Raw genomic sequence first — 15,440 nt, 5'->3', positions numbered from 1 at the left:
ATATATATATATATAATATATATATATATATATATATAATATAATATATATATATATATAATGATGAAAATCATCACAATATCATGTTCCAATTTTAAAGATTAAAAGTGTCTGGTTTCAGTTCCAGTATTATCAAAATAGATGCTCACCAGAACGTCAGACGGGCAAGCCCAACGCCCCACTGTGGTGGTGCCCAGCCACAGCAATAGCCTCCAGTCCCCAGTAAACAGCTTAAACTCACGGTCATGGGCGGGGATCGACCTGCCGAAATGTGAATGCTAGGTGAACACATTTACCATTGTACTAGCCATAAGGATCGAACCACTTTCTCTTTAAATGAAAGACAAGGTCGCTGTGTCTCTAAGTGCTAACTGTACTTCACGATTTACCTGATGATAGGTCACTGTCTTACATAACAGCGAGTATTATCAACTTCCTGACCCACCAGGTGACCCAATTGCTAGTTTTTAATTTGAATCACCCGTCATGTTTCAATATAAGATGAAAGTCAACACAATACCATTTTCATATACTATGAATGTATGTACATATATGTGTGCGTGCAATAGACTTCATTTATGCGCAATATCATATGTATTAATGGCATGTATAATGCACATGGAACAATCGAATGCGTCTTTTATTGTCTTACCCAGCATATTCTTACAATTTATTTTAAAAAATAGAGCTTATAGACGGTAGGATACAAATGAAAACTAAAGAAATAAAATTGCATATCAGTATAATGATAAATACTTAGATTAAAGATGATAGAGGAAGATCCTTGTTAAAATAAATCCTATGAAGTATAACCTAACAGGAAATATTTATACGACGTACCAAATCACAATTCCTACTTCTAAGAAAAGAAAGCAACCGGTTACCAATTCCGTCTAAGATAAACTCCATGAGATGCTAATAATATCCAGACATTTCAAAATTAAGATATCCAAAGCATTTAGTATCAATTATTATTATTATTATTATTATTATTATTATTATTATTATTATTATTATTATTACAAGCCAAGCTATAACTCTTGTTGGAAAAGCAAGATGTTATAAGACCAAGGGCTCCAATAGGGAAAAATAGCCCAGTGAGGAAAGGAAATAAGGAAAGAAATAAGCTACAAGAGAAGTAATAAATAACCAATATAAAATATTTCAAGAAGAGTATCAACATTAATCATGAAAGCAGAAATGTAATGACGAACAGACATGTTAATCAGTGAAAGTTCATGAAATTTTAAGCATAAGAATATGCTGACAAATGACAATACAGCGAATATAAACTTATCTGAGAGAGAGAGAGAGAGAGAGAGAGAAAGAGAGAGAGAGAGAGAGAGAGAGAGAGAGAGAGAGAGAGAGAGAAATTTACAAGGTCAAAATAGCTTTGTGTATAAAATAATCGTTCCTCAAACTAATTCGACTTGAGCCCCAAATTTAACCCAACAATTTGATGAAGAGGAAAGAACCAGAAACCCTTTTCAATTGCAGCAAATATAAAATTAAAAGATTCTCCTAAGACAAAAGGGTTGGGTGGGACCCCATGCATAGGAAGGCTAAATCCTTAATAGCAATTGTTGCCTTGTTCGTTCAATTGAGACCATTGTAGTGTGTGGGGGGTATCTCCGGCACAATAAAGTTCACCCAAGGTTGAAGAAAATGAGACCCCTTTTTTATCAAAAAAATCCGGTAGAGCGTCCAATCCAAGATTGCGTCGGCAACCGGATTACTTTCTTCAGCCGAATGTCGTTTTCCACTCATAGTGGTAAAACGATTTGTATGAGGCTTAGATTCAGTCGGTGCATTTCTTCAAGGTAATTGGATCTGATTTTAATCTAATTAAGATTTGGGATGCATTAACGTGGTGAAAGGGTTTGTATACCGCCATAATTAGCAAAACTGTGCTAGTTAGGATCACCCATACTTAGTTGGTTAGTTGTGAGCGATCAGACTAAAGTCTCCTACCATCACCAATCTGCAGTGGCCAGGTTGGTGATAAAAATTGGCAAAATCCCAGACATGATTAAGGGCATGTCCGAGGTATTTGTCTTGTAGTGAACTAGAAACGGGTACATTTGTTGCTGTTCTTGTAAAATACCAGCAAGTGTTTCCTAGCAGAAGCACTTTCCTGGCATTACAGATGTCCGAGTAAATTTCAACATTATGTACACGGTTTAATTATGAAAACATCTATTGAATAGGAGAATACTAAGTATTAAGAAACGGAAGTGAATGGTCCATCAAAATTAAATGATTTGTCCACATAAAAAAATGTATGTTTATCCCCACAGGTTTTTAAGGAGCTCGCTCCCATAACGAAATTTTCATTGTCATACTGTAGTCTGAAGAAAATTCGCCATCGCCTTCCTCTAAATAAACATAAACTTTTCAACTTCAAATTACCAATGAGTACGAAACCAATATAGAACCGTGTACAATTGGACACAGAAGTCCCTGAAACAGCTCGCTTCGAAGAAGTGTACCATGCCATACTCTTACTTAGCGGTGAGTAACCAAACAGATAGTGTAGGAAGATATGGCAGAGGTGGATGGTGGGGCTAAAACAGGAACTCTACTCGCAGTAAGGGCGTGGCTAGGTGCACTTCTTCATATTGATGTGTACCAGGAATTCCAGCGTCCAACTGGACATAACGTGTCCTAATGTTTATTTTGTAAAATATAAAACTCATCAATAAGTCCTTCCACGGTGAGCTGCCTTGCCCGTTGTCTGAATTCTTAAATAATTACAGTATATGAAACTTACGTATTTTGTATAATTGTACAAACATAAAACTTACTACTATCCATCACATTCAGCTGGGCTTCACAAGGCACTAGAAGAGTTGGAAGACCCAGGCCTACATGGCTGAGGACTATGAAGCGTGAAGTAGATGATGCATGGAGAAGTATTGATTTAAAAGCTCAAGATAGAAACAACTGGCGAAATCTAACGGAGGCCCTTTGCGTCAATTGGCGTAGGAGGAGATGATGATGATAAACCTATTCACTGGATTTCGCTAACAGGACGCAATACCCTTGGAATGAAATTTATTATAAATAAAAATCACTTAAAATATGTATAATTTCATTAATCTAGTCCAACGATTAATCTATCAAAAAACACTATTTTGTTTACCAATAAATATATTTTATTACTCCTGAACTATAATAGTATCCTTAGCTTAAAAAAAAAAAAAAAAAAAAAAAAAAAATTCTTCTAACTTATGGTGTTGATATAATCTAAACGTTAAAGTAAAAACATTCCTAATAGACGTCGCTGCTTATGCTACCCCCCAACCCCCAATGAAACTATCAATCAAAAAATAATGGATACGAAAAACAAATGACTTCATGTTCTCTGTCGAAATTTTTCTTTTAGTAACATTCTGACAATTTTCCCATCTCGAGAAGCAATCAAAACTCCATCTTAAGGAATGACGTTGCAGACCGTTGATTACATTCAAGCTTTTCCCTCGGCCGCCCTAATCAAACGAAAATGACCAGTTTCAGGGAAATGATCGAAGTCCTTGCAGTGCGATGGTCTTCAAAGGAAAATGCAATCTAGCTTCATGGGTTACTTACTTTACTTTGACGGCTGTTTTTCCCGTCCTATACAGCAGGGGAACTCTACTCTCTACAGGACCTCCACTGCCATTTTATCTCGTTCGTTTAGTTAAAGTAGTTGCACAGTCGACATTATTCACCAATTGATATGATTCCAATAACTCACTAAATGCCAAAGCATAAGGTTATGATGCGGCATCCACCTAAAGATTGAAGTCTCCACAAATAACTAATTCATTTTTCTCCGTAATAATCATCTCAATGAGTTCACTGAATTCTTCAAAGAAGATACTGACATTTGCTCTCGGAAGTTTGTAAATTGTTACAATGGATATTTTTTTCTGTTTTTCTACATAAAGTTTATGTATGTACGTATTTATATCTTCAGCAATGGTAAGTAGCTCTTCTGGGAGAATGAAACTCCAAAATCAAACCATTGTCCTCTGGTCTTGGATAGTGCCATGGCCTCTATACATGGTCTTTCACTGAAGAGTTCTCTTGCTTGAGGGTACACTCGGACACACTATTCTATCTTATTTCTCTTCCTCTTGTTTTGTAAAAGTTTTTATATTTAATATATGCAAGATTTATTTTAATGTTGTTACTGTTCTTAAATTATTTCATTTCAATTGTTAATTATCTCTCGTATTTCCTTTCCTCACTGGGCTATTTTCCCTGTTGGAGCCCGCGGGCTTATAGCATCCTGCTTTTCCAAGTAGGGTTGTAGCTTAGCAAGTAATAATAATAATAATAATAATAATAATAATAATAGAAAGGCAACCATTCCAACAATAGAATGGATATTTAGTTTAAAATTCATCCATCGTATAACCATAGAATTATATTTCCTCATATGAGAAGATAGTCTATAAACAACTGTGATAGTTGCATTGCACGTTTTCCACCTGTTCTCCACGGAAGTGCAATACTGTTTGTACACATTACATTACTCAAGAAGACATTGTGACAAATGCGACATAGTGATAGATAGGAAGGCTTAAAATAAATGCAAAGCGATGCCATTTTAATAATCAATTACACAATTTACTGTTATGTATCCCCCCCCCAAAAAAAAAACGACAGGACTATGTCATCTGAACTTGCAAATTCAACTACCTTTGGACTTCGGTCTACAGAACACACTATGTAAAAAAAAAAAATCTTCAAAATTTAGAACATCAAATATTCTTTGGAAGAAAATATCTTGTTAAAAAAAATCCGAAAAAGGCGATGTTAACTTCTTGATCCAAAAACGCTTCATCTCTAGCACAAAAAAAAAAAAAAAAAATGTGGTAACTTGCCAAATTCTGTTGCAGTGGTCGTGAAGCACCAATGGTTAGTTAGGGCTGCAAGGCCAAGGACACCATTTTAAACACTTGTGTTTAATTACATCACCATCATCTTTCATTTGGATCATTTTTATTTTTGTCTCGTCCAATATTGTAAACACCAAGAGAAGACAACCTTGTAATTTATAGTCATGAGGGGAACCAAAATCTAGATTTTTATTTTCACGCATTTTATATTTACTTGAGAGAGAGAGAGAGAGAGAGAGAGAGAGAGAGAGAGAGAGAGAGAAACTCAAAGCATTTTGATGATAGGACAAACCATTATGGTGGTTTACAGCGAGGACTTTCCATCCGCAAACACAAAACCATACAAGGCCTTTGATGAATCAGATCTCGAGTTCACAATCTCCATAGAATATCCGTAGGGAAGCGAACCTTAAAGGACAAAGATGCCAAAATAGAGGTGACTGACAGGCCTTCAGGGGCAGGAAGATCGATGAGCGAACCTTGGCCCAATAACGTTAGAAGAATGGGTTTTACATTTCAAGGGAAAACGTTCCATTGCAAGCTAAGAAAATACATCGTAGTAGAAACAGCGTACGTGCGTATTATATGTGCATACTGTACTGTATATATGTCAGTAATATAAGATTCAGTATTTTTTATTACTTTATCCATACTACTGCATCTGTAAGTTAAATTCTCCCTTTCAAAGGGAGAATGAAATGTTAGATTCTTTTCCCCGAAATTCCCTTAAAATCTATGCAATTATGTTGTACAATATGAAAAAACGCAGGAAATGGAAAGCTCACAAAGGATATAGCTCCATGCTAAGTAAAGCTTTACAAGTCAGGGCCACCCATACTAGGTTGGTTTGCAATGAACGAATATATATACACACACACACACACACATATATATATATATATATATATACAAACTTTTAAGATAAATAAGCTTTCAAAATAACGATTTCTAATAAGTAAACTACTTGACCAGAGCTTGACCCAATCTCCAGCCTCATAAACAATTCATCCCATATTTCCTTCATGTTCCGCTTAATTGAAATTTACTCGGGTTTAATTTTGCAGTTAACAAGATCTAAGCATCTCTCTTAGTCTATTAAAGAACAAACGTTAATAATTGATCTTACCTTGAGAAGATCTAGTGTTTGAAGTGGAGTTCCCCTCTCACTGGATACAGAGTCTGAAAAGGAGGAATAAATAGTTATCATTTATATAATAATAATAATAATAATAATAATAATAATAATAATAATAATAATAATAATAACAGCAATAAAAGCAACAACGTTAATATATGCATTTAAGTGAATAACTTCTTCAGTAAAATCGACTAAAAAATTATTCTCTCTCTCTCTCTCTCTCTCTCTCTCTCTCTCTCTCTCCAAGACTGGAAAAATTCAGTAAAATGTACATTCTTGTCACTATTCAGAGTGAGATGACCTTGCTCCTCAGAGAGAGAGAGAGAGAGAGAGAGAGAGAGAGAGAGAGAGAGAGAGAGAGAGAGAGAGAGAGAGAGAGTTTTCATGATAAATGGAGTAAAGAAAATTAAATCTGTTATAAATTTACAGTTTACCCTCTTCATGCAATTACTGTGAGAATATAAAGTTATAATGAAGTTAGGCGTGATTGGAGCACTCGAGGTGTCAGCAATGGAAAGTAGAAAAAATATCTCTTTAAAAGAAAGAATAAAATCCTACAATTAACGAAGATCAGCAAAACCTTATGCCGTGAGACCTTCGTTGAAATTATGAACTGACCAACTTGAGAGATTGAGATACCCTTCATACATATGTGGCTAGACATCTGAAAGACAGGATATTAAGACTTTCAAGACGAAACTGAAGACTTCCTTGTTTTTTAAGTGTTTCGATAATGAGGATTTGACAATAAACGAGCAATATGCGATGTGAAATGCTGAATGCCTTGGAATATAAACGATGAATTACTATTGACCCTTGTAGTAAGTAAAATATGTCTTCAGCAAAGCCAAGAATATGTTTATGTTGCTTAAAAACATAACCACCTCATTACCACTCGAACTTAGTTAACCAGACAATATGACAATTCCATGACAGGCTGCTATTTAGTTCCGATCCAAAATCTGTGACGAATCAGAGCTATTCCCTTTCCCCTCTCTGGACGCTAACAGCATCACACGACAGAGATCAATTTCGAAGAGGGTCGAGAAGAAAAGTAATATGATTCGCAAATAAGAGAATCAATTTGCAGCTGAATGAATGGGACAAGAGGGGTCTGTCGCTGACGAAGGAGGAGGAAATGGCCAGGGGAGAGAGAACACAGACGAGAAGGAACAGATGGATGTTAAGTCGTAAACGGCTTCATATCACTACCTGTCATGGAATAACATGGTGTCATCAGTTCAGTCTGAAAGAGGTGACACTCAAACAATTTCTCATTTCATTCAGAATCTCTACTACAATTTACTTTAAGGTTCTCGTTACCAAATATACTTTAATATATTCGTGGTCTCTCACTCACACTAATAACTAATGCTGCTTTTTCTAGTCCACTGCAAGGCAAAAGCCTCAGACATGTCATTATTCATGCCTTGGGTTTGGACATTTCATCATCACTCTAGCCATTGTCGTTTGGTCATAGTGGGAGACTTCAGTCTCATCGCTAAGAAAAAAACAAATTAGTGAGGGTCAGGATTAATATTGTACTCTATTAATCCTGGTGTGGGGTGACCCTGGCTAGTACAGCTTTGCTGATCGTGGCGATACACAAACCCTTTCACTACATAAGGTATCTTCACTAAGGATATATATATATATATATATATATATATATATATATATATATGGGTGTGTTAAAGCATTACATAGGCCTAAGGTAATATAAATTTACTAATAGTTCTGTATCTACTTCCAAAACGAAGATTCTGAGATTAATCCCGATAAAAAAATAATTGCAAATAACAAAAATAAAATATATGCAGAAATACAGGTATTACCCAGAAACTAAAATAAAAATATGCCGAAATATAGGTTTTAACTCGACAAGAAACAAAATTATGGCCTTGTTTTCATTTAATGTATTCTACGCACACCGCGCGATTTGATTCCTGTAATGTCGAACACAGAATAGACAGATTTCGGTTCCGATTCAGTATTGGATTCGGTTGGAATATAAACAGGATAAAGTTGATTGAGCCTCAGACAATGACGGTACTTCAATGCAGTAATCTGATCTGCAATTCTCTTTAGCCTCAATTCAAAGAAGTATTGGAATCGATAGTGTTTGTCCTTGTTTTACAAACACAAGAGAAAGAGAGCCCAAAATTGACGAATAAATGTTTCAAAGTAGCACTTGCATTTCTTAATAATATAAGTCTGAGAGAGAGAGAGAGAGAGAGAGAGAGAGAGGAGAGAGAGAGAGAGGAGAGAATCACTTTAAACAGAGGCCTATTGACTAATATTCTTATATAAATATAAATATATATATATATATATATATATATACAGCCGTTTGTAGTTCACTACTAGACAAAGTCCGCAGACATGCTTTTATTCATATCTGGAGTTTGGCCAGTTTCATCACCACGCTGGCCAGTGGGGATTGGTGATGATGGGAGACTTTTGTCTGATAGCTTTCAGTAAACCAACCTAGTATGCGTGACCCTGACATTTACGGCTGCCTTTGCTGAGCATGGCGAAACAAAAACTCTGCCATCGCGTAAAGGTATCCCCACTCACAAAAAGTACACGCACACACACACACACACACACACTATATATATATATATATATATATGTGTGTGTGTGTGTGTGTGTGTATGTGTGTGTGTCTGTGTGTATATATATACATATAATTTCTCATAAGTGTTATTAGCTTTAGTGAAAACCAGATTCTGTGCTTGACTGTGAAAAAAAAAAAGACCCAAACCTTCACTAGTCCTAACAATTACGTCATATCTTACTACCTCACTCCGCATAGGCTACAAAATAAGCCATCATCTTAAACAGCTTCTATCTTTAACCTTTCATTCATTCCAATTGTCCCTTCTGTAAATTAATTTATCTAACAACCATTTTTTGTCCATTACCTTTAACTTTTATTGAAGTCCTTTTAAAAAAAGCTTTCGTCAGACACATTTCCCTTGCTAAACCTGTTCTGTCATCCTACCACCCCTAGTTACACCTTTCCAAAATAAAAACATTTGTATCAATAATGTCCATACTTTAAGCATCCAATGTAACATTCATTGCTCTCTATTTCTGGGTTCCAAGTATCCTTGTTGCCTAGCATTGTTTCACTTTACCTTTCAAACATTTCTGCTTACAAACTTTCGCCAACAATTTCACCTACAATTTCTCTTCACTATCACCAACTAGCTCCTACAAAAATGGATCATCACAGATGCAGTTAAAACCCCATTTTCCTATCACACAAAGTTACACCTAAATCTGTCCCTTTCTTCTCTTAGCTCAACTTTTTAGCTAAAAGAATATCAAGCATCTATGAAAACAAACCTTGCCTTTGTTTGAGTCCCAATCTCCACCAAAATCAGTACGTTTCTTGTCTTCGTGTCCTAACACAAAAACCACTTTTATCTAAATCAATCTCATAAAGTTACCTCCAACACAACACATCTTCAATAAACTCCTCCGCTTTTAGGCCTATTTACGACGCATGCAGCTTTATTATTTTCACTCAAAGTTTCCTTACAGTTTTCTGCAAACATTCAAAGCATAAATTATTATAAAACACACCCCTACACCATGGATGCACAAGCAGCTTATTAACTTTCTCGATGGTCACCTATCCAATCACCGACCACGCCCATCACTGCTTAGATTTGCTAACTAGAATACCAGCAGTAGCCTACAACTCATGTGTCGCAGCTGTAGGCATGTCAGTTATGAATATTTTCAGTCTTAAAAAATACGAATTTCTGAAATACATACTACAGAGCACTTATTACCTAATTATGAAAAAAGGGTAAAATATGGAAAAGTTTATTACTATTACGCTTGCTTAAGCTCCAAAATGAAAAACTTGACACAACAGCCCTATAAAATTGGCCCATTAAAACTTTGGCTACGACTTACAGAGATAGCTGCGTAGGCCTACGAAGTTTGTCTAGGTGTAGAAGATTTTCACAGCGTAGTTTTCTTCTGTCTTTTTCTTTTCAATGTGATGGCTTACAAGAATAACTTCTCTAAATTAAAGCTAGGACATTTTTTTTAAATAGTGTTGCCTCCCAAAGATGAGATGAGGACCCGTGGCCCCTTATAGGGCATTTATTATGACTAAGTTCACAGGGATCCATATAAACTTATTCATATACAACAAAGATACACACACACACACACACACTATATATATATATATATATATATATACACACACATATATATATATAAACAAACACCTGCAGCTATTTATGGTCCACTGTAGGACAAAGGCCTCAGACCTGTCCTTAGTCATGTCCGGGATTTGGCCATTTTCATAAAAACGCTGGCCAATGCGGATTGGTGATGGTGGGAAACTTTACGCTCATAGGAAACAGTATGGATGGCACTGACTAGTACAGCTCTGCTGATCATAGTAATATACAAACCCTTTCACAACGCCCCTCCCCCCAATTTTGGTTAAGAGAAACATTCCAAATTTGAAAGAAAAAAAAAACTCTAAGGACAGAGATGAAACCCGACATACTACACGTATTTGGAATTCAAACACAAACACAAAAAAGGTCGCATTACATGTTCCGTAATAGGACCACAATAAGGTAATGCCAGTGATTTACTAAAATATGCGTTAATACCGTCTTCTACTAGAATTCTACTTACGTCCACGGTCTAGGTATAAACGCTCATGCGTAGTACTATGGAGCGTAAGTAGAAATATCTAAACACAATAAGCCCGTATGTTTCATACTACACGCCAGTTGAGTGACTGAAGAATGAAAATCATCATAAGCGAATGAAGAATAAATCTGGAAAAACTTTGCAACAAGACTTAAGCTATTAAGGCTTTCTAGGAAGAAACTGAAGACTTTCTTGTTCTCTAAGTGGTTCGATAATGTGGATGTGACAATAATAGAGCAATATGCGGTGTGACATGCTGAATGCCAAGGAAGGCAAATGATAAAATGACCGTGGTGGTCCTGTAGAGTAAGGTTCCCCTACTGTATTATTATTATTATTATTATTATTATTGTTACCTCGGTCGACGAAGTTGGAAGGGGGTTATGCTTTCGCCCATGGTTGTGTGCGCGCGAGCGCGCGTGAACAGCTTCCTGGCCATAATTTTAATCGTAATGAAACTTGCAGTGATTAACTGTTATGTAAAAAGCTGGAAATTATCAAATTTTAGGTCAAGGCCAAGCAAAATGTCTAATTCACGTAAACACTCATAAGTTTGGACATCGTTGTCACTGAGACTTCAAACTTGGTTCATATTTGAGGGTATGAAAATCCACAACAATTAATACACGTCAAAGGTCAAAGTCGAGAAATAAGCTGCCACAGCAGAAGTCTGCTCTCTACAGAGTGCCCCTCTAGTTATTATTTTTATTACTAGATAAGCTACAACCCTAGTTGGAAAAGCAGGATGCTATAAGCCCAAGGGCTCCAGCAGAGAAAATAGCACAGTGAGGAAAGGAAACAAGGAAATAATTAATAGAGATGTTCCATGTATAAACTATAGAAACATGAAAAAAAAAACAAGAGGAAGAGATGACAGAATAGTGTGAGGTGTTCCCTCAAGCAAGAGAACTCCAGGAAAAAAAAGCAGCCCTTAAAGTAAAGTAAAAATTAAATTTTATTAAAAAAAAAAGGCGTAACAACGATGGATCTCTATTGGATAAATAAAAATTAACACAAAAAGTAACTTCATAAAAGCAGCCTCCTCCAGACCAGTAGATGTCTCAGTGCCAACAATGTGTGATCCCTCGAGCCATAATCAAAACACCGTTAAGAGTCAACTGAGGTCAAACTTGCAAGGGCAACACGTCAACAAAGAGATTCTCTTCACGTAGTTAGGGCGTGGAGTTAAAACAAATGTACATATGGGAAAATGAAAGCTTCGAATGGTACGGGAAAGAAAGTATGGAAATTGGAATACTTGGGTGTGGTATATTCAGTGATAATCTTCAGATATTAGCGTGTCCTATAATTGTTCAATATTGGTTATGATTTGAAACAGTTTTGATATATTGAATAAATATATGTCTCTGTTATATATATATATATATATATATATAGGCCTATATATACATAATATATTTATATATATATATAGAGAGAGAGAGAGAGAGAGAGAGAGAGAGAGAGAGAGAGAGAGCAATAGTTCTGCATGAGTACCAAGGATGTATGTACAAAAAGAGAAATAGCTAATCACTGAGTAGAATGAAGCAAGGTTTATATCTGGATAAGTGCTAAAACGAGATAGGAAAAAACTACTCAACCAACACTTATTGTATAGGTTATGTGGGAGACATTCGCTTGACACTCGTTTAGACAATGCAATCCATTTGAAGTTTATAATTTTCTAAGAAAAAGAATATTTTTCACGTTTGGAAACTATGTAGACACTTCTTTGCGCAAGTGAAGTGCGAAAGAAATAAATGTATAGAAGCTATTGATATGTTTTGTTCACCTAATTTATGACCAATGAAAATTTGAAGGGATGAAAAATTTGGAGATGCGTAAGGGAGAGAATATGTAAACAAAGTTGAAACGAAGACAAAAGATTGGTGAACAGTATTTGAGAAACGGAACGAATGGACATAATATATATTGGCTATGTTTGAATGCTTCACAAATACTTTGAGGAAAGAGAGATTGAATAGATAACGAAGAAAAGTCATTAAAAGGGGATATCTTTCATATGTCAAGCTTGAGATAGCAGTACATGTAAGGGTGGGTATTTAAAGTGGTTATTGTAGAAGTTTTATTCACTGGATCCATACACAATTCAGTATTCAATGTGAAGGATGAATGTGTTATTCATCACATATCTAACAAGGGTGACGTTTGATACGATATATATATATATATATATATATAGATATATATATATATATATATATATATATATATATATATATATATATAGATATATATATATATATATATATATAGTATGTGTGTGTGTGTGTGTGGGGGGGGTGTAGTATATATTTTGAGAGAGAGAGAGAGAGAGAGAGAGAGAGAGAGAGAGAGAGAGAGAGAGAGAGAGAGAGAGAGAGAGAGAGCTAAATCAAATCCTGTTATAGTCCTGTAGTAGTCATCAGAACTAATCCAGTTATCCCAGCATCATCCTTGGATATCAAGTTACGGACTACAAAATGATATCATTTCAATAGTGGGTAATCCATTCATCACCCAGGTCCATCTTTATGAAAACAGCTAACAGATTCATAACAATATACTCCAACACCAATTTACAGGATCCCACCTTTTCTTTTAAAAGACAAACTGTCAACACATATAGCAACAATGCACTCTTCGCAAACTGGTATTCCAAAGCAAAATTGGTCTTGGGTTAACTAAGAATTGTAAACAAACAACCAACCAAGACAAATGGAAGCAACATTGCACATATAAAGGGTGCTATATAAACACCACTAAACATAGCCATATTGTTTCTGGATTATTATTTCTTCAGATGACAACTAGCCAACCTATAACATCCCCTTCCGAAGCGATAGTTAATAGGCAATGCCCTTGTCGTTTGAAAATTTTATTTTGCTTGAAACGATGGAAATATTTGATGGCATATTACATAGATTCTATTAATGGTGTAATATTACTTCAATGTATTCAGAGAACTCATTTAGACGAATATCAAAACTATATGGCTGTCATTGTTGATAAAGACCTACAGAACTATATAGACAAGCATAATGATCAAGTACTAGCCTACATAGTCAGCCTACAAATAAATGACAATATAATTAGTACACAATCACCACATTACAAAACGGCCACAACACGAAGATATAATGACACTGATGTTGATAATGAGGAAAAACACTCATGTCAGTTCCATGCACTCGGTATAGTAGACATGAATTTGACACCCAACAACGATTTCGCAATTAACTTCGCCGGCCAAAGAGCACTTGCAAGAGATGGACGATATTTCAAACAACAGTGCATTGAATGTCACAGCTTAAATACCTTCTTTTGTTTATAGTCCCGCTCCTTTTCTATCTCTCATCCGCAACTGATGCTGAACAGCCTCCCAGACAGCAGCAGCAGCAACAACGCTAGATACCGGGACGCAACTAACCACCTTCTCCAACAATAACCCCCCTTTTAAACGTTTCTTCAAGATCGCACTAGATTTTCACGATTCTCCGGTGGGAGACCGATGTCCTATCACCGGCTCTGTGTTATCTAGACTGCGAATGCATCGACCTAAGCGCTAAAAAAAGGAGGGTTTCTTTTTTATTCCTTTCGGGGGGCTTGCAAGAGTAACCCTGGGGCGAATTCTGCTTAGCCCACCTTGCCCGCTCGAGTATTGATTTCTCTCTCTCCAGCACCTACACAGAAGAATAATAACTTAAATCGCTAACATATAGGTTAACATTATTAACCATTGCATTGAATAACTGCATAATACCTAAATTATCCTTATAGTTTTAAGCATACCTTAATAACAGACTAGCGAAGTCCAATACTCAGTGGGTATCCGGGGGAGGACGTTCCAACTACACTTTCCTCCGCCAACACAACCAAGCAAACTGTCAAAACATCGAACAGTCCCGTTTTCTTTGCTAACAGTAACAACTGACACGGAAGATGCGCACACTATTTTGGCGGGAATTTAATTTGTTTCATAGGACTGACAGTATTTGACTTTTCTCACTGATAAAACTTATATTGACAACGGTACAAATACATTGCGTAGATATCATAACCACCATCATATTATTAAATTTAATTTCACAATTAGAATTGATTGCCAGATCCACCTCGATTTTGTTATAACACTAAAATTAATATACAGTACCTTTTATTGTCAATGGATTTGTGATTGTGAATTTGGGTCAGTTGGCCCACCACTGGGGCTAGGGAGGCTATTTGATGCCCAGGTGCAATGGCAAAGAATCTCATTTGTGCACTCGAAGTTATACGGAACATTTAAAGAAATGAAGAGGAAACGAAGCGACTGTATAGCTTTTATCATGGATATATTTTTTTATCCATTATAAAGTAAAGGGTCTCCTTTCACACTGTCTACTTCATATGATATAAGATCTATAAAATACAAACGATAATTTGTAAAATACATCTAATTACATGTATGAAGATGTTCAGAAATTTTACAGTAATAAAAAAGATAACATCCATCTAATGAATTACTAAAAGAAAAATCATCAGGAAGAAAAATCATCATCAAGATTTTTAACAGCTTGCGTGAAGACCCTATAATTATTCACACACGTCTGTAAAGAAAATTACATTCACAGACACACACGTGTTTATGTAGCCTATGTATGTATGTATGTATGTATATATATATATATATATATATATGTGTGTGTGTGTGTGTGTGTGTGTGTGTGTAAATATGCTTT

The 15,440-nt window shown here is 35.7% G+C and overlaps 1 protein-coding gene across 6 annotated transcripts in view; it reads right to left on the bottom strand.

Annotated features, from left to right (window-relative positions):
- Positions 1-14,608, bottom strand: part of LOC137615196 (protein tweety-like) — a 219,204-nt gene extending 204,596 nt beyond the window's left edge. For 5 of the 6 annotated variants that reach the window (XR_011039189.1, XR_011039191.1, XM_068344847.1 and 2 more), the window contains exons 1-2: positions 14,512-14,608; positions 6,013-6,065 (exon numbers count right to left, since the gene is read on the bottom strand). The gene's annotated coding sequence lies outside the window, so the exon portion shown is untranslated. Of the gene's footprint in view, positions 1-6,012; positions 6,066-14,037; positions 14,305-14,511 lie in introns of those variants that run through there. The other variant, XR_011039190.1, reaches the window with a different exon arrangement.
- Between the last annotated feature and the right edge of the window lie 832 nt (positions 14,609-15,440).

This window comes from Palaemon carinicauda, chromosome 21 (genome assembly GCF_036898095.1).
Source record: "Palaemon carinicauda isolate YSFRI2023 chromosome 21, ASM3689809v2, whole genome shotgun sequence".
In the NCBI taxonomy this organism is placed as follows: Eukaryota; Metazoa; Arthropoda; class Malacostraca; order Decapoda; family Palaemonidae; genus Palaemon; species Palaemon carinicauda.
Note: the sequence above shows the minus strand (reverse complement) of the source record. Positions and strands in the feature narration are given on the sequence as shown.